The sequence below is a fragment of the Passer domesticus genome, chromosome 8 (assembly GCF_036417665.1).
Source record: "Passer domesticus isolate bPasDom1 chromosome 8, bPasDom1.hap1, whole genome shotgun sequence".
NCBI lineage: Eukaryota > Metazoa > Chordata > Aves > Passeriformes > Passeridae > Passer > Passer domesticus.
Window position 1 is genome coordinate 43790003 of NC_087481.1, and position 23873 is coordinate 43813875.

Below are 23873 nucleotides of genomic sequence, written 5' to 3' on the forward strand. Positions count from 1 at the left end.
AAATAGCAATGCATGGAGCTGAGGGGTTTCATTGAAATTAACCTTAGAAGAAGCAAGAAAATGGCACAAAAGTGGAAAATGAAGCAAATGCTCATGACCTTCTGTAAATGACTGCTTGAAGTGTGAATTCAGACACTGCTTTGTGAAAGCTTTTAAATGGAATGGTAGATGAAGGAAAATAGTATGGAACAGAACACTTGCTTGCTTGTGATTTGTTGTGCTAAGAAAGCAGAAATTTACCTCTGTAAATAAGCAAGATTGCACTAGACACCAAGTTCCGTCATCTGTTTCTTTTCTTAATCAGAAAAAAAATTGGAGAACTATATAATTTTATGTAGCTGTCTAGGTCAGTTGTAGTTGAGCTGATTCTACCTTTAGCAAGAACCAACTCTTTTCATGCTAAAATAATCAAGATAAGAATGGAAAAGACAGATCCATCATGCTTTGAATCATTCCATATCTGATCTGTGTAATTGGCCCAAGGGATTGCTAGAGAACTTCAGTTTTCTCATTTATTTTTTTAGAGCACTTTAGTTTTCCAGCTGGAGAAGCAGTTATTAAATCTGCACAGTGCATTCTAACTCACTTCTGAAAGACTTGCACCTGCTTCTCCTGAGATGTCTGAGAAGCCAGACAGGGTATTGGATGAGGAGAGGTCTGAGCACACTTCTTGCCCCTGACTTGTTAAACAACTTTTGAGCAACAAGAGCTATAATTGTTGAAACCAAACCTGGTCATGTTGGAACTGGGAAGAGATTAATTCTTCTAAAGTGGAATGTTGATTTTTTTTATGTTGTGGGTAATACAGGTATTTTTATCCATGCTTGCTTAAAGGTATGAGAACCTGTAATCTGCAGCATGTGCAGTGTGCAAGATGATAGCGTCTACCAAAAAGTGTTATTTCCTGCACTCTTTTGTCTCTTGCTGCATGTGTAAAACTTGTTACAGAATTAGCATTTAACACATCTTTCTTATCTACCTCTAATTTAATACCTTTTTTTCCTTATTCACATATAGTGTGTTATTTGTGGTCACACTGTGTGTATTTCTAGAAGATAGATGGTGCTCTCATTGGATTTTTTTTTGTTTGTTTGTTTGGGTGGTTTTTTTTTTGTTGGTTTTTTTTTTGTTGGGTTTGTTTGTGGTTTTTTTTTGTTTTTTGTTTTTTGTTTAACAGTGGTAGATCTAGCTCTGACCTTATTCTGTTCCTTTAAAATGAATTATGAATACTTCTGTGAATACTTCATGGACTATAGGCCCATACAATAAATTCAGGTTGGAAGATACCTCAGGAGGTATCTTGGTCAAGCCTTCTGCTCAAGAAGTGTTGAAGTCAGGCCAAGTTACTCAAGGCCCAGTTTGGTCTGGAAAGCATCTAAGGAGAGAGACAGTGCCAACTCTTGGGACAACTTTCCATGCCTGACTGCCCTTGGGCAAAACCCACTTTTCTTTACGGGCATTTAGAATCTTGTGTCCCAGCTCGCATCTGTTGTTTTTTGTTCTCCCACCAAGCAACACCCTGAAGAGCCTGACTCTGCTCTTGTGGTGACCTCCTCACAGACAAATTATTTTGTTATTTATAGTAGTTTTATAGATATTAAAGTACTCTGCCTCACTTAGAAGATTAGCTTTCCTTTTTTTGAGATAAAAAAGCTGTTTGAGGAAATTTGTCCTGTGTTTATATCTCCTCTGTCAAAGATATGGGTGCTTAAAGAGAAGGTTCAGAAAGACCTTATCAGTGTTTATAAATATCTAATTGGCGAGTGCAAAGATGAACCCCTACCCTTCTCAGTGGTGCCCAGTGGCAGAACAAGAGGTAATGGACATAAACTGAAGCACCTGAATTCCATATGAACATATGAAAAGGCCATAAGTTAAAGGGAGCCAACTGAACAACAGCTAAAATATTTTTGTAAGAAAGAATTGTTTTTAATGTTATGTTCTTAATTGCCTTTTATTCAGAGGCATATATCTGCTGAAATGAGAATAAAATATCTTGATTTTTTTTTTCCCATCTGTGGAGCCACTGGATCTATTTGCTTCTGTAACGTTAAGCATTTTAGTAAAAGTTGTGGATTATGTCTCCAATCAATTCCTATTATTGCAACAGGAAAAAAAAAAAGGCAAAGTATTTTGAGTCACTGTATAATAAAAAAAAGGGGTTTTTTTATTTTCATTATCTCACATCTTATAAAGCAAGTAACATTAATAGAAATCTATTCTTCTATTGTTCTGGTGCACAAACCAGAACAAATTTGTTGTTTAAGATGACTGTTTAATATAAGTCTAAATTAAATTTTCCAGAGTACAAACTTGAAAATTTGTAGAGGCATTTTAAGATTTATGGCTTGTAAGTGGATATATTCAGAATTACATACTATTAGCTAAGTTGAAAAATAGTGTGTATAGAGGAATTACCAAACATTTCTGAGATGGTATTTAAGGCCTTTATTTGGAGATAAGTATGTGTTCTGAAATATCAACATTCTTTGCTTATTAGAGCAAGTAAACTTGGGGAGCTGTATCTCATGCAATGATCTCTTGTATCTCTCCAGAATCATTTGGAGCTGATGGTGCCAAGGGCCATATTTAGGTAATGCTGCTCCATAATTCAGCATGTCAGACAAAGCTGTTTGCATCATGTGATTATGCAGGCATCCCTCTTCATGCCCTATAATTTTGGCACCCAATAAAGCTAAAATTAGGATTCTAGACTCTCCAAAGTCAGTGGTGGATTCAGAGACTAATTCAACTGTCTAAGTTAGGAGGACAGTCTGCATTGATTGCACAAAGGATCCTCATTTCATGCAAACCTAAAGAAGAACTATTCAATTAAACTACATCTTTAGGGACAAGGGAAAGTTCATTCTATCCTCATGTTTATCTGACTCCTCCCTCACATAACTTGGAAAGGAAAATCGTTTTCAGTAGACTGTGCTCCTTGTTTTGGTTGAGGATTTTTAAATATGATCTCTTCTTTATCTTGCAGATGAGCTGTTCCTGTCTCTTGTACTAGTAGAATATCTGAGTATAAGACTGAAAATTGTTTCGTTGAAAATTGATCCCTGTGCCACCCAAAGTGGTGTTCTTAGCTACTGTCATCTAAGAAGCCTAAAAAGATAGTCTATGTGAATATTATAATTTTTTTCTGCCCATGTTCCATATTATTGTCTAGTTAAAATATATAGAAAATATGTTGTATGTCATTAGCAATTTTGTCCTGAGGCAAAGCTCTGTTTATGAAATACTCATTGAGACCAGCTTTCCTCTGCTTGGAGATCACTTCCCCACCTGTGAAGTAGTCCTAGAGAAACTCAGTAATTCAATATAAATGCATCAGCAACAGAGAGAAAACCACACACGGAGCTTTTCCTATAATTTCATGTCTGTCATGGAAGTTTTCAAGCAAAGACTGTCAGGCATATATTTTTACATTAGAAAATATGTCTCCAGTAGATTGGATGGCAGGGTTTCATGAGGACTTCATTTTGAGAATACTGAAACCTAGAAACAAATTTTCAAAAAGCTAAACCTGTAATCCTTCTGAAGTGGCAGTTAATTCACTAGTACCATTAAGAATCATATCTCTGTTCTGGTTTTCTCCTTGGCTAATAAAACCCTGAGAATTCAGTGTGCTTATCCTATATGTTTCCCCTTCCAGAGCAGTAATTACAGAATGGGTTGGGTTGAAAGGGGCTTTGCTCCCTGCCATGGGCAGGGACATTCCACTGGACCAGGCTGCTCAAAGCACCATCCAGCCTTGAGCACTGGGATAGAGCATCCACAGCTTCTTTGGGCAACCTGTTCCAGTGCCTCACTCCTGTCAAAGGGAGGCATTTTTTCCAAATGTGAATAGAAACCCACCCTCTGTAAGTTTAAAGCCATTCCCCCTTGTCCTATCACTGCAAGCCCTTGTAAAAAGCCTCTCTCTTGCAGGCCCCTTTAGGTACAGGAAGGTGCCTAATGTCACCCCAAAGTCTTCTCCAGCTGAAGAGCCCCAAATCCCAGCCTGTTTTCTCAGCCTGTGTGTGTATGTCTAGCACTCAGGGAATTACTTATATAAATTTTCTATAGAACAATAATCTTCAGCTTTACTGAAAATTCTGTTTCAGTAGCCTACATCATATTTTAGCTATGAAACTCATGGTTAGAAGGGTCTACCCCTGGGGATTTAGACACTTAAAAAGACATCAGAATCTGTATCTGGAGTGATCTGACAAAGTTGTTTTGTTTGGTTTTGTTTTTAAAATATAAACAATCTTTGAATAAGTCATGCTCAGAAGCATTTCTGGCACTATCAAGTTTTCTCTTTCAACCATGAAAGTGATAATCATTGTCTCAAATAGAAGATTGCCTTCAGATTTTAAAAGCATTCTTGAAGTTGAAAGCGAACTTTCATTTCTGTTCTCTTACTATCAATCTCTGGTGACTGTGTTAGGTAAGGTTTTTCCTGTATTGATAAATTTTGCTGAGAAATTCCTTGCTGATCATTTCACTTACTAAGTTTTAAAGATTTGCTGTTTGGGGAATTAAATGTAAATTGAAATGAAGTTTTGTTGAGGCTTTTTGATGCATTTACCAAAAACTTAACTGCAAATGCAAATGAGATTTTAGAGCTAGATATACATAGAAGTACATTTCTAGAGGAAATGTCTTTAACCCAAATTTGAATTGCTGCATTTCTAAAATGCTTTTGTTGATATGTGATTTTTGTGATAGTTTTTTCAAAGAGAGAAGAAAAAGATACTGTCTCCACCTTAAAGTCACTGCTGTGGAAACACTGCTTACATCTTTCTTTCAATTTTGTTTTGTAAACATATTTTTAGAAACAACAACAGGACAAAAAAAATCCGTGAGTAGAAAAAAATCATTAGTTCGGTTTTCCCTGTATCTTATCATCTGGCTTAATTATTATTATACCAGCAACTAGGTCTAAAGAATGCTTTAATTCTATCTCATCTCTCACTTTAAAAATATCAAATTTAAAGTCTCTCCTGGAGTCATAATTGGGTTTTTTTTATATTTTAGGATTTCTTTTCAAGTAAACTGACGAAATAGACACATATATACTCATATTACAGATATATCTTCCTTCTTATTAACACTGTGTTAAATTTTGTTATGTTCCTTTCTGTTTCAAATAGGTATTAAAGATTGTTTTTAAATATCTTAAACTGGTTTTAGTTCAGCCCTCTTTTCCTCAGATTATCTTTTTGGGACATTGGATACAGCTTCAGGCAACGCCTCTTGCCGTTTGATTATTGGTACCAGAGCAATGAAACTGAAAATGGATTTCTAAAACTGAAAATCAGGAAGGACAGTGTAGGGCATGGATATAAACTACGACAGAGCACCTGGTAGCTGCTGATGTTTATGTGCTTGAGCAGTTGGGGGTGCTTAAAACTGACACAGCACATTGAGATTTATCAGCTTGATAACCATGAGTTCCACAGACATGCTGTGGGCTAACAGAGACAGGATAAAGTCTTGTCAGGAGTGAAGTGTCATGGCTGTAATTGTGACAGACAGTGATCCCTACCAGTTCTACAAGTAAATAAATATATAAGCTTCCTATAATGAACCTTGTTAACAGCCTAAATTTAATATACTTAGGCTCTTTTCCCTTGTCAGATATATAGAAATTTTTAAATATTCTGAATTTTTGGGGTTTATTTTTTATTCTTCAGAAAAAGGACCTGCATTAAAGGTGTCACAAGCACATCCATTTTCTGAGCTGTTTCACTAAGTAATCTGTTTTATAACATTGTACTCAGAGCAAGGCAATTTATAACCTCAGGCACATAGCCAATTTTGAATAAAAACATTGCTGCTAAAAAGATTTAATATCAGCGGTGTTAAAGAGCAGTACTTATTGTTTCTATACACAAGGCTACCCTTTAGACACTACATAGTAATCTTTCATTTGTATTTCTATATACACCTTCAACTTTCAAATTAAAATCTAGTTGATAGAACTTGATGAATGCCTTGGTTTCACTACAGACTGAAGTATTTTGCAGTGGCTCAGAGCAGGCCTAGCAAAAAGGCTACATGTGCTTTAACTGTACATTTTTCAGTCCCAATCTACAAGTTTCCTTTTTCTTAGTTTCCTCCCATCTATGGTGACTGTATAGATACTACTGCAGCACAAGTGGACTTTAAAGGTAGTTATTGTAGATTATAATCAATTTATAAAGCAACAATAATTAAAAATATTGACTCATTATTATAAAGCAACAAGAATCAATATTTTTAATTATTAACATCTTCACTCACACTTGTATCTCTTGTTTGTTGTTTTGAACTCCTGAATACATACCACAGAATAGATTATAAAGTAAGGCTATTTTTACTGGAGTTATCCACATTGCACATGGTTAGAGTTGTAGGGTATTGTTCTTTTAATGAGCCAGATGTAGAGGTTTTTCAGCTGTTCCCAGAAACTTCTGATGCTTTTACCTACTCTCATAACTTTGATCTCTGACTAAATTTAAATAATACTAACAGTTGTTTCCTGAAATTCTTGCTGCTTTATAATTGTTTCTAAGAGCATCAAAGACTAGAATGAAATTTATATTCTTGTTACTTAATTAAAATGTTGTTTTACCACAGAATACTAAGCATAACTCACTACTGAACTGCAGGAAAGAACCTGCACACACAGAGATTCATGTGTAGGATGCATTGAAGGTGATGTGAGAAGATGTGGCAACTTCATGTGTATCTGCCTATGCTGCTGTGATTGCAGGTCTAACTCTTTTTGGGCTGTTTTGTTTGTAAACTGTATCTTACACTAGCAGAAGATGTTAGCTTTCAGCAAGCCAAGATGTAGAAGGGAAGTGTAATCTCAAGCTGTCCCCAAAGGCCCTGCAGTCTGACTGCCATACAAAACCAGCTCTTCGATAACTAAAATGGAGATATTTTGTATTTTTTAAAAATACACTTGTTTTTATGCTCATTATTAATACATTTGTCTTTTACCTAACAGTTGTTTTTGGATTTTGTTTTGATTGGAGTTTTTTTGGGGGATTGGTTTGGCTTTTCTTAATGCTCCAAAAAAGATCCATATTTAATCAAATACAAGGAATGCCATGTCTTCAGGGCAGACACAGAACAAGGCGAGACCTAAAGCCAACCTGTGTTTGATTAATTCTATGCTAATGAATAAGAATATGGTAATTTACCTGTAAAGACTTTTTCTGTTTAACTATATTCATTTCTTGAGAATGCCTATAGTGACCATTTAGCAGTGTCCAAGTTCATATTGAGCATCTGGCTCTTCTTTATGATTCAAGTGTTTGATATATTAATTTTTGAATAGAATCTTATGTGTATTAGATGATCCAACTTTTTTAAAACTTCCTTTCTACTTCTTTCAGGGAAAATTCAGGGAAAGAGATGGTGATGCTTTGATATCTGTTTCTTCTTCCTTTTCTTTTTCTTAATTATGTTTCTGCAACCATCTGTTCTTTTTAATCTAGTTGATGCCAGAAGGTTCTTACACAGGGCAGAACTAGCTTCGCAGACAACCTTGTGTCATCCTTGCATCATCATAGACAGAATTGGATTTTTGCACAGGAGTAACATTTGCGCAAAAGTCCCCAGATGAAAAAAAAAATGGTACTGGTGGCTTTCTTGTGACCTTTTTTCCATTGAAGTGTTTCTTAAAAGCATGCTTAGTAAAATCCTGATATTTAATAAGTAGCAGTTCATATTGAAAAAAGCTCAAAAGACTTTTTATTCTTTGTTCTCCAATGCAGAATTTCATGTGTGAGGCTACTCAGGCACTGACAGCACTGCCTGCTGTGACATTTTCTGATTATTAGTGATTATTGGCAGCACTTTGCAAGTATGCCACAGCAGAAAATATTCATTATAGGTGCAGCCAAAATCTCAGTCAAGAACTGCATTTCAAAGAATAGATACCAATGAAGTGATAGAAAACAAACCACAACACAAAAAAACCAAAACAAGAAAAACATGAAAATTATCAGGATCTGGGGATGACTTTTCAGTACAATAATGAAATTGAAATTTAAAGGCTTTCTAACTATTTGGACTACTTTACTTAAAAATGTTGGTAGTTTATTTTTCCAATGTATTTTTTACTGTGGCTCAATTTTGATTCTTTATTTAGCTCTTTTGTGAATTATCTCTAGAGAGATTAATAGCTCAACCTCACTGGTTATTAAGAAACTAAAAGAAAAATGGTCAAAGGTCAAGGAAAGAATATCAGTCTTTAAAATTAAATCTTATATATATTCTGAAGCCTTATTTTCCCCCTACTGTCTCTACAGAGGATCTTTAGTTTGTCTCTAATAAAGTAAAAAGGGCTTAAAAATAAAATCTGTCTAGTTTTCAAAGCCTTTTATACAAAAGCAGGTTTTCAGTAACACTATCAGATGTTTTTCCTTGCAGAAGCTTGTTACTGAAGTTATGCTGAGCACAGTAAATATGAAGAGCACTGCAGAGTGTCCAGGCAGGAGAGCTGCTGCTCCCCTGCAATACCCACAGGGACATATATATAAAATATATATATTATACCCCCTGCTCACAGTGAGGGGCATCGCAGTCACTGCCCAAAATCTGCCTGCTCCAGGCTGGGGGCTTCTCTGCCTGCACTGGTTCCTCACCAGGAACACTCCTTTGGAACACAACAAAATTGCAAAAAGGCACTTTTTTTTCAGTTATGTAGAATGTCTGTTTTTAGAGGACATAAATATAAAAGATACGTGGACAAGAACTGAAAAGTTGCAATTGCAAACTAGATATAAATAAACATTTATTGTATTTTATTTGAAGAATTTGAGCATGGCTTGTAAATGTTTAAAAATATGCTTGGATGTGATCGTGTTCCTTGTGGAGTGGGTTTTTGCTCTGTGGGAAGAGTCCTTTCAGTCACCTCTGGTAGTTGCACTAATGCTTTTGCCATCCTGAGGTTTCTGTTAGAAAAGGTTCATTTTTACTGGTGTGTTCTATTTCATTACAAGATTTGGTTACCAGCCCCTCCAGATTTGTCCTCCCTGCACACAAGGGACATAACATAAGAGTGAGATGTCAAGGAAACAAATATTTTAGGGGTTATTTTATTTACTGTATTGCAATGTGTCCTGTAATTCAAGCCTGCGACCACTGGGTGGGCCTGTACAAATGTCAAAGACTTCTGCCTAAGAGTGTAATACAAGCATGAGCTATCAGACAGCACATGGATACAAACTAAGGAGGAGGATATAATAAAAGGCAGCAGTAAGATGTGAGATTATAATCATTCAGTAAAGAAACACTGGCTTTTGAAGGTCAAGGAAACAAAGAATTTGAAACAGAGGCTTTGCTGATGCTTTCTAGGATGTTTTGTGTGCAGAAGAGCACCAACTGTGCAATCCTCCTGCAAGTACAGCAATGGGCAGCAGTCATGAAACACAGCTAGGTGATGAAAGATGTCAACAGAAAAGGATAGATTATAAACTGCTGAAGAAAATGAGGAGGAGCAGAAGGCTATACAGATTTTTGGCCTGTGTTGGGATTATTTCAAATCCTTTTAACTTTCCTTCTCTTAAATAATGTTGTTGTAGAACATCAGGGTTAAAACATTCATCCTACATACAGTATATTATAGTTTATCAGAAGAGTCACATGTTAATCTGACACAGTAATTTCTGTTATCTTTCAGTTCCAGTAACTACAGAATCCAAATGATTTAAAGATTGAAGTCTTGTGAGAATACATCTGATTCTTTCCTTTTGTGTGTCAAGTTATTGAAAATTTCACTCTGAATGGCTGCTGCCATGCTTAATTAGCAAGCAGATTGTAAGTGAAACTGCTTCTTCACCAACTGTGACCAGCAGGTATTGACAAGAAAGACATGTAAACTCTACAAATGACTGCTGGTGTGCTTAAACCAGCAGAAAAATATTGTTCACTTCAATGTCCCTGGGGCATTTAGCTTTGTATTAGACAGCAGCTTTTCCTGGAAATGTGAGCACAGGACTTGTGAACTTGCAAAAATCTATAATGTTCCAGCTGTTTGAAAAGGTCCCCACACACTTATTGGTACAATGTTGTCAATATTTAACTCAGTAAGTTAAAAACTTTTCTTCTAGGGGATATAAAATCAAAAAAGAGATTGTCCATTTTTCCACTTTTCAAAATAGTTTTTGATCTATTTTTGTTACTCTTTTTCTTCCAGATATTGGAACTAAAACCTTAAAGCTGTACTTTTCCCTTAACTGCAAGATCTTTTGCTCTCCACCATGAAAATTTTAATTTATCTAGTAAAATTATTCTCCTAAAGGAGAAAAAAATACATCCTTGCAGGAAAAAAGTAAGAAGCCTTAGTTAATTTGTATTAAATTCTGGAAAGAGTTACTACCTTTGCAAGAAAAATCCTGCTGGGTTTTATGTTGTTAGGAGAGAATTCTTCATCCTTATTGTGACCAACAGGGATTCCCAGCTACTGCTTGTGAATAAACTGTGATATTGACCCTCCAGTGCAAGTCAGGATGCAGACAGGTGTCAAGAGCCATCTGGCTTGGCCTGACCATAGAGTCCTCATTTGTGCAGGTGCTAATTTCTTTATCATTAGAACCTTTGGCTTCAACAGTCCTAGACACCTGGGAATATTTTGCATTAGAAATTTGTATTAATACACAGTCTACCTACAGGTGATGTGTGTATATTTATATATATGTACATGAAAATGTGTGTCCTTCTTTTTCAAAACAATATGAAAGTAAGATAAATTTATTTAAAATATGCTATTGGAGAATTGGAGAATTCAATGCATTTGTAGTTTGTTTAGTTGTGAAATTCTCTGTAATTTACCAATTTAAGAGAACTTATGGTCAGTCACACAGAATTTCTCTTTTTGTATAATTGGAATCCGATGTACATTTTGTATGCCTTGTCATGGAGATGTATGTGCATAGTCATTATCTGCATGAATTCAGGAGTGCCATATTGTGGATTAAAACCAGAAAGAATTAATCTTGCAGACCAGTATCAGTAAGGACTTTTGCTATCTGGAATAGTAGCTGCAATTTTTAACAATATTTTTTGTAGATTGCCTAAGGAAGTGATGTGTTTTCCATCACTGGATATTTTACAAGATCAGGTTATGCAAACATCTGTCAAGAATGGTTTCAGTATACTGATCGAGCCTTGGGGCTGAGTGGCAAACTAAGTGACCTCTTGAGTCCCTTCCACCTCAGTGCTCTGTGACTCTCTGGCACTGTGATGCCACCAATTGTAGATATGTATATAGAAGTTACCCACTTAGAAAAGTTTAGTTATACTATTTCATCCCGCCCCCAAGTAGAAAAGAAAGGAGAATGGTTCCTAATTAATTACGGAAATTTTTGCAATTTAATGAGATTATTTATTTTGAGATCTATCTTGAGACTGAATGGAAGGAAAACAAAAGCAAAGCAGCACAGATGAAGAGTTGGAATTTGCTAAAGCAACCTTCCTTATTTAAGTGATGGTATGTTTAGCAGTGTTTTTAGCCTTTACTAACAGATGATACAAATCACATGCTAAAATTCAGACTGTTCTGTGCAGTTCAACATGTGCATTTGTAGCCTCTCACTGTCGTCAACAGGACTGAAATTGTCCTGGTGATGCAGTGAGGACAGATTTACCTTCAGGACTCTTCAAAACTATAAATGCCAGTGGATGACAACAGCAATGCTCATGGCCTCTGCAGCTACACCTGCAATTTGTTATCAACTTCCCAATGCCAAAAACTGAAATCCCAAGGGAGATGTTAATTAAACTGGAGTTGAAGAAGTATACTGGATTGAAAAGCTGGGTAAGGAGGAGAGGACACAAGTGTTACTCTTGAAGTGGTCTGGTCTAATGGCAAATTAGATCTGAGTCAGACTAATCAAGCACTTGACTGTTCTCCCAGAGGCCAGACTAGTGTCCTAACAGCAACCCTTCAAACACAGCTTAATCACATGGCACTTTTGTTAAATATATAAGTGTTTCAGTTTTTGTGTTCTGCAGAAGGAGCATCAATTAGGGAACTTCAGAATGTAAATGGCTTTGCAGTAGTGATCTTCAGTCCATGTTGTAGGTACAGTTAATGCAGCTTAGATGTTTGAGAAACACAACATGGCTTTTTATTACAAGCAAAGCTAAGCTTGATAGAATTAACTGAAATTAAATCTCTTATGGAAGTGAAGCAGTAGTTTCACTGGTAGAACAGAATTGAGGTTTCTTGAGTCTTGAACAGTGACCAATGGTTAAGTCATCTTTCAAGCTTAATAACAATTAGTATCTATGCATATGCATGTCAGTGTTTGCTTTTTGTTGTTCAGTTGAAGTAATTTGTTTTAATTTATTTAATTTGTTTTATTTTGTGTTTAATATTGCTGACTTATTTTTTAAAGTCAACATTATTTGATATTATTATTTAATATTTCTGTCATTAAAATCTACATTAGAGTTTACTATTGAACATCAGCTCTTGAGAATGTTCTTTAAATACTACTATATAATAATAGACTAAAAGATTTAGGGTTTTGAAACTGACCCATTTTTAGAAATTTTTGCAACATTTGCAGATTCAGAATACAAACAGCTACACCGTTTATAGAACACTCATTAAAAATGAAGTAGCAATTTAGTACAGAAATAATTAAGAGGTCAGTGAAAGTCCCTGCAGCCTGGGACTAAAGCATTTCCTTTATTTGCCATAGTACTTAAAATTTTTCATCAGTAAGATTAAAATCTGGTAACATGAAGGTAACAGAAGCTGTTATTTACCTCAGATGGACATGCACAGTTAATTTTCTTATTCTGAGTAGACATATTAAAATAATAAGGGCTGATAATGTAAGGACATGTTCAAATATCCACTTTCAAAGAAAACGGTGGGATAAAATATTTTCCCTTGCCTTGAAAAATATTTAGCACACATATTTTAAAGTACTTATTAATTATATATGCTTCTATTCTTAGCAGTTTGGTGTAGTTATTATCAGGTGATGTGTACCTGACTGTCCTTGTTAATATGGGCTGTATTTGTGGAAGACTTGTATTTGGAAATCTTGTCTATTAAAGCTTGTTTATTTAGTAGGGATGCATTTTAATATTAATTTAGAAGGGATGCATTCAAATTTACTGGAAACTTCTAAGAAAGCTTGCCCTATGTGTCCATGCCTATGGAGTATTGAAATGTTGTGTGTCAGAATCTAATTTTTACAGAAAATTACTAGTTTGGCCTTTTATTCTAGTTTGGTTTTGTTCTCCTTGCTCATTTGTCACAGTTAATCAAGTATTCAAAAATGTGTGAGCAACTGCAACGAATGTAGAAAGGGAAATATTTGCATGAACCTTAAGATTTACCTTGCTGAAGTGAAGTTCAAGTACCAGATACAACAACCTGGTTAAAATATCCCAGGACTTGATGTGGGAGATCTGCCAACTGAAGGACATGTTGCATAAATTGCAACATGATATTGGGAAAAAAAAAAAAAAATATATATATAGCCTGGTTTTCTTTGATTACAAAATACTGTAAGCAAACACTTTTAGACTGAAATATGGTGCTTTCTGCCCCAAGGAATTCTAATGTGAGCCTAAATTCAAGAACATGATTAGGAGCTTTATTTGATATCTCTGTTCAGTCCTGTCTCAAATAGAGAGAAAAATGAAAATATAGTTCTTAAATTCAGCTGAGGTACTGACAACTATCTTCCAGAAATAACTGCTCAGTGTCAGAGAGGTTGCATAGCCTTAACCAAATAATAAAATGTCAGGTGTAAAAACATTATTGGTTTATTAACATTTGACCCATTCTTATGAACTGTTCCAAAGCTTTTAAACTGAGTACAAATAATTCCCAGTGGCAGGTGGGGTTCATATTGTATGCTTATTGTAGAGGAGGTTTATTGCAAAAACATCAGCAGATCTCAGCAAGTGAACTGATGCTTTCATCTAGGCCACTTCCAAAGCAGTGTATTGGCATATTGAACTGTGTGGTTGGTTTTAGTCTTGGACTTCTGTAACAAATTAAGATCCTCTAGAATGCAAAAATTTCAATTGACTTGTTCTAGTTCCTTTGATTCTGTATTAAATAGCTCTCTTCAACTACTTTTGCTGTATCTTTTAGACATTTGTTTAGTGTGTTCTAAAAATCGGATTTTGGCTAAGTCTTCTTACAAGGAGGCACCAAAAAAATCAGTATGTGAGAAATTAAGGCAAGCGTGTTACTCCATTATCCAAGAATAACAGGAACATAAAGTCCCAAAATACAACATTAAACCTCAATAGTGTAGATTACAAAAGAGCTTACAAAGCAACTTGTTAAAGTCATGAGACCAGCATTATTTCAAATGCATTAGAACAGGAAAATTTATACAGGAAAATTTTCAGCTGATAGTAAATTATTTAGAATAGGAGAAATTTAAACAAACTGCAAAGAAGTACCTCAGTGATACCGAGTGATAAAGTGACAAGTGAACTTCACTGTAAATAAATTTAAAGTGGTTCTCAAAGGGTAAAAAAATTATAAATTTGTGCACAAGAATGGACTTCAAACTGACAATAATTTTTTAAGAACTTCACTGTGAGATTATCTATTCACAGTGTATTTACTGTGAGCTATGAAAATAGTAGCAGCAAAAGAAAGAAAATTAAATATTACACATTTTTAGAAAGAAATGGAATAAATTAGAAAACATCATTGTTACAAACAGTGTCACATCGCTGCACCTGCATCTTGAGTAGGTAAAGAGAGAATGGGTTGGATGAGTAAAGGATGATTAAATAAGTATTTTAAACAAGGAACAGGTAGAACTATAAGCTTTCAGTCTGGGAAGAAGAAAATTGAAGGAGGCTATGGCAAGTTGATTAATTCATGAGTAGTGAGTAAGTAGATAATGAGTGATTGTGTACTGGCTCTTTACTGCAAGGACATTGGCTTTGGGTGAGACTAGCAGGTGGTGTGTTTGAGTTGAACCAAAGGAAGTATTTTTTCAGTTTCACATAGTTACACCATGGAACTCCTCGACACAAACTGTGTTAACAGTCATTCAAAACGTAGTAAGATTTACAGAATTACTGATATTGTCCATTAAGGACTATAAAGCTCATAATTCTGTTCCAGAGAGCCACTGAAGCTCAGACTTGCTGGAGCTCGGGAAAGTGTGCTTGGAAAAATCACTGCATGTTTGCCTTGGGTTTGTACAGTCCCTCAAGTGTCCCTGAGGGGCCACTGCTGGCAAGGGGATACAAGACAAGTAAGTGCTTGGTTCAACCAAGTATAGGCTGTCTGAGATGGAGCTTAACAAAGGTTTCAGTTAGAAACACTGCTGAGATGCAAGCATGCTTCAATTTTCTTGTAGCTTCAGAGATGGAGAGATGGCTTTATCTCTTCTCTGTTTGTTTTACTTTTACTTAATCTGAAATTAGCGTCTCCATTGAGATGAATGGGATGGATTTCTAGATGTTTGTTGTTTGTCACATGAAATTATGTTCCTTTCATGGCTAATTATATTTTAATTTTCTCGCTGCATATGTTCATATCTTTTTTTCTTCATTTAATCACATATAAACTCTTGCCTTGTATTTAACTCCTGTACTTTCTTTTTAATACATTTTGCATGAAAGTTGTGCTGAGGAGTTTAGTGTTTATTTGCAAAAAGCTACATCAGACTGTACAATTTTAAAGCATAAAAAAACCAGTAGGTGGTTTCTTTTATTAATTACTTGGGTTATGGGAGAGACAAGGATGACTTCAAGACAGGAAGGGTTCAAGCACACTGGAGAACAAGACTGCATCAAAATGCTGTTGCTATTTCTAAGAAAAGAGTTGCATAAAATAGGCTGCAGTTTAATAGAAACAAGTATAAGTAGAAAATAAGAGAAATGTTTAACTGTACAAATCCCAGGTGTGGAGTTTTTAGCTATATAAGAGTTCTGCCCTGAAGAATTTCATGTGATTTGATGGATTAGAAACTGTTCACGAATATATGCCATCTCCAAGAAAAAAAGCAGGAAAAATGGAAGGAGTATTTACAGGGACCATGATCTGGTTATTCTGTGTTAGTGGGGTGGGATCTGAGCAAAGAGGCCTAGAATTTGGTGCCTTTATTGAATATGAAGCAACAAAAAATTTAGCGATCCATGAGAATGGCCCGAGTCTAGAACATGAGTCACAATCTGAAATTAAATTTAATGGGATTGTTATCACACGTCCCCTTAAGTTTAATCATTTAATCATGTTACTTTGTGCCCTGGTGTCTATGAAACCAGAATCATGTGAGATCCTAACATTCTCTGTTAGTTTGCTTCATTTTTGTATCTGCAGCCTTTTCCCTTCTGGAATGAGACTCCAAGCTGGCATGCTGCTCTGGTTTTCCTTGTCCTCTGTAGATTCAAATTTGCTTGTACTTTCAATGTCAATGTCAGACTGTGTGCTCTGATTGTATATTTCGTAGTCTTTACTAAATTAGTGAAAGGCAAAAGTTGGGTTTTGAGAGATAATAATGGAAACTATGGTCATTTAGTGAGAAATGAAGATTTTTTTCTCTCCCTCTTTTCACAGAACTCAATAAACAAACACATCCAAATGCATTTAAAATTATTTAGACTTTATTTATATCAAATTTCTTTGAAAAGTATCTTTAGTAAGTTGCTACATATTTCTGTATGCCATACCTCTGAGCTATTATGATGATAGAAATGCAGTTTTCTCAAATTGATCTCTGTTTCACCTGAAGCTCTTGTAAAATCCACTTTTATAGTAGATTTTTTATATAACAAATTTAATACTGTATTTTGAAATGCAATTTAAAATGTCCCTTTTTTGATGGCCGTGGCTTTCTTTTTGTTTGTGTTATATAGATCTGCAGTAACATTTAGTGGCAATGACACTCCTAGATTAATTGTGCATTGTTCAGAGCATATAACTTTGTCAGTTTTAATTTCGTTGCCTTTTTGTTTCTCTGAAATATGTTTTGTGAACTTGTGAGGGAATGAGCAAGGGTTATCTTAGTTCGTTTATCTAATGCAGCAAAGTACAGACTCTGCATTTTTTTACTATCTCCTTATATTGACAAATTATTTATGCTTGCAATCTTTTGTTGGCAGCCACCTCTGAACTCCCTCTTCCTCTTGAGAGCGATTGACCAGAATGAAACATGCTGTTCTAGTCACTCTGAACCATTAGTTTACCAAAATGCATTCAAACTGTACTGTCATTTTCTCTTACTGCTTTGCATACTAATAATGTGCTGGGCTCTGTCCACTGCTGTGCATCCAACAGAAATTTTCACTGAAATTTTTGAGTGCTTCATAAAGAATCCTAAGGGTAGGGCTTTCCAGGAAGTCTAAGGGATCTAGGTCCACTAGGTCCATCTCTAATTTGAAATTTAAATTTCAAAAGCATCAGTAACTGAAACTCCTGGACTCTGAATCTCTCAGCCAGTATCTTTTCCTAAAGAGATGTCTGGTGCAAGCTTGTGAATTAACTGGATGTTGAGGATTTCCTGTACATTCCCACACTTTGCTTTCTGAGCTATTTTATTAATCCACATTGAATATTTGCTTTATTACCCTGAAACTAATAGTGAATTACTTTTTCAGAAGGCCAAATAAACTTTGTCAACCTGTTTTTTTCACCCCATGGTATTTTGCTTGCATGACTGAGGGAATCAAAAACAGTGCAAAAATTTTGCTCAGCAAAGTAGGATATGTGTTTGTTCATATGTGAGGGAGGCATAATCTAAACAAATTGATTTAATTTTAGCATATCATCACTCCTTTCCATTTTCTCACTAATTTCAGTGTAATTCCTCTCAATTTACATCAATGACCATGATATTTTTGCTATTGTTCATAGGTTTAAAATATCTTTTAACATGGGGGCTGATATTACTTGGTAGTTTTTCAGCTCTGTAATTTAAAATCTCTCCAGAGCACCTGGATGTATTTCTAAACATGCATAATGATTAGATGTTTCCTTTATTGTTCAGCTGCAGCAATGCAACTCAGCATTTCAATCTTAAGGAATTAATTTTATGGTTTCCTCCATTCTTTGTAATATCACTACAAGGTGAGAAATACAATTCTGAAAAGCACAAAATCAGGAAGAGAGAGGAATCTTTCAAAATTTTCATAACTTTGGTATTAAGTAAAAAATACTATGACTGACTTCTGTGGGACTAGAATGAGACCTGCATAAATGATCCTGAAAAATTTCACTCTCAAGGCTTGTCTTCAAGGGGAAATTACTGTGAGAAATCTGAGGTGTAAATTATAAAACACATTAGCTGCTGAACATTAACTCCCCATGTGAATAAACAGAGTTTAAGTTGCTTTATTTGGAAAGAATGTAATCAACTGTAAATTCAAACTCCATCTCACTTTGTTATGGCATAACTGCACAAGGTATGTTTGATCCAGTCCCCACAAGAAAATGTGAAATCTGAACTCCAATTAATTCAATTTCCACTTGAATCTACCACAATACTGTCCTTAACCACTTTTGCCTCCTTTTGTACCTACGCTATAGTAGAATCTAAATTTTCTTCAGGGCTGATATGTTGTAACAAATCTTAAGTTCTGCACTTGAACATTTGATCCTGAACTTGTTTCCAGTGTACACATATTTATCTATTTGCAATTCACTTTTATAATCTACATTTATCAGTATCTGCTGCATTGCTCATAAACCCACATAATTTGAATTGTTTAATATACCTATATCATTTTCTATTAAACTCTGTTCTATATTTCTCTGTGTGCTATATATATGTGTGGTTTTGTGTGTATTTGCACAAGTATAGAACATAACTGTGCTCACTAAAATTATTAACAATCTGGTTTTTTTCCTACAAATGCTCAATTTTTTGCTTTTCATCCCTTCTCTTGCTTTCTCCAATCCTTTACTCTTTCACTACTCATTTTGTGGTGCATTTACTAGAAGATGGCTATGTGTTACAGTTTAAAGTACTTCACATTCAATTTCTCTTACATACTCATATATACACAGCAGATCATGATGTTTTATGAAATAGGTTGGACTTCATGATTATTTCTCCTGGTACTTTTATATTTGACTGAAATATTTGCAGACCCTGAATGACAGTTATATCAGCTACATTTTTTAAATGTCAGAGGAAATAGCTTTATTTTATTACTTTTTTTGACATGCTATGCCCTAATTTCTTACATAATTTTGGTAAATTCCATAGTAAAGGAATCATGATTCTTTCACATTCAGTAATTGAATGCCTTATTTCTCACACACTGACAGATATTGTTTGATCCCAGCATCTTGATTCTGATCTCAAAAATTTGCTCTGAACTGTTTATTATCTATAAACTCAAAGTCACTTTTTTTGTTGACTATAATTCCTCTTAAGGTATCAGTAGTTGTAATAATTTTCCAAGTGCATTCATATAATCTCCCTGGACAAAAAACCTTCCAGGAGAAATTTAACCTTTTCTTAATATTAATGTTCTTTCTGCTTGAAACTGATAGATGCCATTAAGAATAAGTGGGACATGAATATGAAAATATTTTAGCTAAGAAATATCAAACCAAAAATCTATGATGAAAATTCAGTATAAAAAAAGTGAAATAATAAATACAATTTACAGTTTGTAGAAGAAATACTGTCCTCCCTTGAGAGGAAAAGCTATTATCAGTGCTTTAAAACAGAACTGGCATCAATAAACAGCAGCTTACACTGTATACTTGCACTACCTTTTTTTAGTATGCTATAAACAGAAATAACTACTCCATATTTTATAGCTACAAATTAAATTTCAAATCTAAATTTATTTTTCCTTGTGATCACATATTTTAAGGTAAGAGGAATGAACATTCATAATCAGAATGCAGAAAATAAATCCTTTATTGTCACAAAATTAAACGTTATGTTGCCGTAAGCAGAAGTACACATTTCTCACAAACTGGGCTCAGAGGAAATAGTATTATGAGTATATTTTTGAAACACTATATGTGGCAGTGGCCAAACACTGAGATACTAAATCCTGAGAGCAGAAGGATGGATAGGTTGTGTAAGTAAATTGCACCAGAGATCCTCTTTCCCTAACTAAATTTCATATTAATCTTTCTGTACTGTGTGAATGTAAGGCTTTTTCAAAATATTAAAGTTCTTATGAAATGGTAAAAGGTTTGGATATATCATCAGCTGCAAAGAGGGAGGCTGCAAATGTCTGCTAGGGAATCTTTACACATACTGGCAAATGTTTCTTCCCTGTTGCTGAGTTGGAAAATTGTTGTGTCAATACCTGAAAACAGGCACCCTTCAGTGGAGTTCTCAGCCATCCTAAAATGCAAAAATAGCCTCAGGTGCTCAAAATCTTTAAAAACTGCACAACAATTTATGTAGTGAATTAAGATTCTCTAGTCTCAGCTTCAGCACTATACAACTAAATCTCCATTTTATTAAAGGACTAAACGTCCATTCTCTGTGGTAAACAGCAGCAGAACATCAGTCTGATTTTTCGTGGTTTTTGGCAATCTGATTTAAAGGTGGAACCATTTGGTTTGGTGGTTTACTTTCTGTTTTTTATCTATGAATCCCACTGGACTTGTAAATTAACTGGTATTTACATGTTGACATCTGTTCTTCAAAATGTTGAAAGTAACTGCTGAGACACCGATGAAGGATGCTGCAGAAAAACTGCTGGTAATAATATCCTGTTAACTCTGCAAAAACTCCAAATGCATTCACAAGGAGAAAAAATGTAGTCAAAAGTAAAAGGTACAGTGAGATAATGATTTTCTTTAAAGTTGCACCATCCATAGGGACTGCTAACGGTATTCCTGGGGCAAAGAAACAATGATCAGGATGCACAAGATGTGTATTTTGTGTTTAAAACCACCACATACTGACACCTACATCTTTGCTTTATATAGCAGTGTTGTACTGGTAATAGAGAACAGCAAAAAGAGAAATGAGTACTGATCATCAACTTTTCTTTTTTAATCTCCTAAGGAAAAAAAATAAGTGGACTAGAACAGCATGTGGGTCATAAGCTATATAATAAGTAGAAAAAAATTAATTGCAGCTAGAACATGGATCTAGGGTCACAAAATTGATCCCTCCTACTACAGAAAAAGTAAAGGTTTTTTGCCAGTTTGGAATTAAAATAACAAAATTTTGTGTTTTGAGGGTTTTCCTCTTTTATTTGGGAAGGAAGGAGACTGAGAGAGAAAATGTAAGATAATGGAGGTACCTGTCTCCTCTATGCTATGTTGAAGTATTTCTCCTTGGGGAAATGTCCTGTTGTGGCACTGTGAGACCAGTCTGGTGTCATACAGTGTCTGCTTGAGGAGCTGAAATCTGGGGATTAGAATCAATTAAAGTCTACCTAGTCTTAAGAGAATGGCTTTGAACGATCTAACTCTTTGTTGCTCTAACTAATATGCAATTAATTATGAGAATGTATCAGAGCCCTTCCCTAGCTCTGCCTCTCTCCCTGCTATAGGTGTTCCTAGCACCTTATCAACTCTCTGAATGCTGATAAGACCATTCAGATTAAAGGAGAAAAATATGAAAAGGTCATTATAAGATACCTAGGTGCAAAAGATGTTTTCCAAATTGATACTACACATTCAAATACCAAATTGCTACTAATAAATTTTGTTATCATAAACAGCAAATACAGTATTTGAATCTGAGAACTAATTTCACCATGCTTTTATTTTGTCTCCAACCACAATTAGTGTAGCTCTTTCTAGTTAGAGTTTGTAACGTGACAAACCCTCACCATTTGTCACAAGTCTCACAAATCTGAAGTCCTAAAGTCCACATCCTGAATGTATGTGATGGCTCTGAAATATGATTTTACCTTAAAGACTTAGGTGAAAATTGACAGAGCTTAAGGGCGCCAAAAAATTGCTGTAGGCACTCTCAGCCATCAAAGAGCCTTTCTGAGAAGCTGTAACTGATTTGAAGCAAAGCAGCATTAAAGGAAAAGTGTGGAAGAGTTGTTTGGGTGCACCATGGCACTGAGCTATGGGGCAGAAGTGAAGCTGTGTGCTGAGGAGCGAGTGCTGCTGGAATTAACTGCGCTGTAGAATGCAGGGGTGTAACAGCAGAAAGTGTTTTTGTGAGGACACCTGAAACTTGTAGATGCAGAGAATGTTTTTGCACAGGGAAGTCATCATAACAGTCTGGATTGATCAGAAATAAGAAAGGGAATTGCTTTGTTTTCCACTGAAGTGTAGGAGTTTTTGACACTTGCCTACATCTTTGGTTGTACTACTGACATGCCTATAGGTTTGGGCTGTACATCAAAGTTTGAAACATTTGGACTGCACAGAAGCTTTACTAAGTTCTGTCTTTCCTAACTAAAAAGTGGAAAAGATAGTCAGATAAGACCCCACTAAATCTCAGAAATCCTGGAGAAAATCATTAGAATTTTGTGGTATTAGTTGTCTGCTCTCAGACTCTTAAGAGTGGTGAATATTCTTTTACTGTACTTTAATGTGCTACTTTGGCACTGCAAAAAGGTTTGGTAAGGAGCAAGGATCTGATTTCTGATTTTCCATAATAGCCAGAATATAATCTGTCTTTTACTTACTCCATGTGTTCAGCCTGTCATCTTTGTCTCCCAGTACCAGCCTGAGGAGTAGTGTGAGAGACACAAGTGTTGCACTCAAGGCTGTTTTATGTTTTATTCCAGTTGTCAGGCATTTCCAAATGTTCCCTAAATTGCTTTCACTCCTGTATCTCTACAGCTATCTGCTGGGCTGAATGTGCACATAGCTTGATGATGGATATGTGTTGAAGGCATTGAGCTTCTATTCAAAAAAACATTTTATCAATTTGTTTCTTTTCTAATATGTTTGCCTGTTCTGTATTGCAGTGTACTTGCTTTCTTTATTAGCAAGAATTTGTTTACCAGTGGAAGACAGAGTTTTGACTAATATATTTATTTTACTGATATATTTTATGTATTTTACTAATATATTTATTAATCAGTGTTAAGAATTGCTAAGCAGTTGCCTTCTATAGTCTTTTCAAGTTGTACTTGTTTGTTTACTTTGAGAAAAGATGGACTATGAGGTCCTTTCTGTAGAACTTCTGATTCTTTGATGCCCAAAGTCTCTCAGCATACCTGAACTCAGTGTGGATTTAGTATGTTTCTTGGTTTTGTAAATTCTGTTATTTTATCAAACATTCATACTGACTCATGCTGTTTCTCTTTGACCTTTATATTGATCTTGTCACTTATCAAGGCCTGTGACAGTACCCAAGATTTCAAAATTGAATTTTCAATTTTAAGTCCATCATTGATTTATTATTTCAGCTTATTTATATCCTCTCACATCTTCTGTTCTGTAGTTACTCTTTAAAAAAATGCTCCTGAGCTGTTATTTTTTCTTAAATTTTGTTCAGTCATCCTTTACAAGGCTAAAGGATTTCAACTCTGATGGGTTTTTCAGCTGCTTTTTTAAAATTCTGTGTGAATTCCCTGCTCAGTTTACATCTGTGCTTTACAGTGCAACCCTGACCAAGAAGCTGGATCCTTCTCTCACTGTTTGCATTTGATATTAGAAGGTTTCCAGCCTGGTGATTGTTGGATAGCAGGACACATCACCAAGGGAAGGATCAGTTTGTTTCATGCCCTGTATGATGGGGGTGTGCAGCAGCTCTATGGGACCCAAGAGAGCAATCTTATCAGACAGCACCAGAGAACTGCTTCCCAGAGCCTTGGAGAAGTTATTCAAAAAGATGTAAACAAAGGGTGAGACACTGAATTTGGCTCATCAGACTCATCTGAGATGTCTCTCTGTTGGACAGGTCTGGGGATAAAGAAGGCTCCTTGTGGCCTGGCTGTTCCCCCTGGCCAGCTCCCCACGTGTCCCTCCTGGCTGGCTAAGGGTG

General features: G+C 35.4%; 1 protein-coding gene across 8 annotated transcripts in view; it reads left to right on the forward strand.

Annotated features, from left to right (window-relative positions):
- Positions 1–23873, forward strand: part of LOC135306648 (heparan sulfate glucosamine 3-O-sulfotransferase 1-like) — a 52228-nt gene that overhangs the window by 19169 nt on the left and 9186 nt on the right. Inside the window, exon 1 of one of the 8 annotated variants that reach the window (XM_064430959.1) lies at positions 7599–7620. The exons of the other annotated variants lie outside the window; for them this stretch is intronic. The gene's annotated coding sequence lies outside the window, so the exon portion shown is untranslated. Of the gene's footprint in view, positions 1–7598; positions 7621–23873 lie in introns of those variants that run through there. 8 annotated transcript variants of the gene reach the window in all.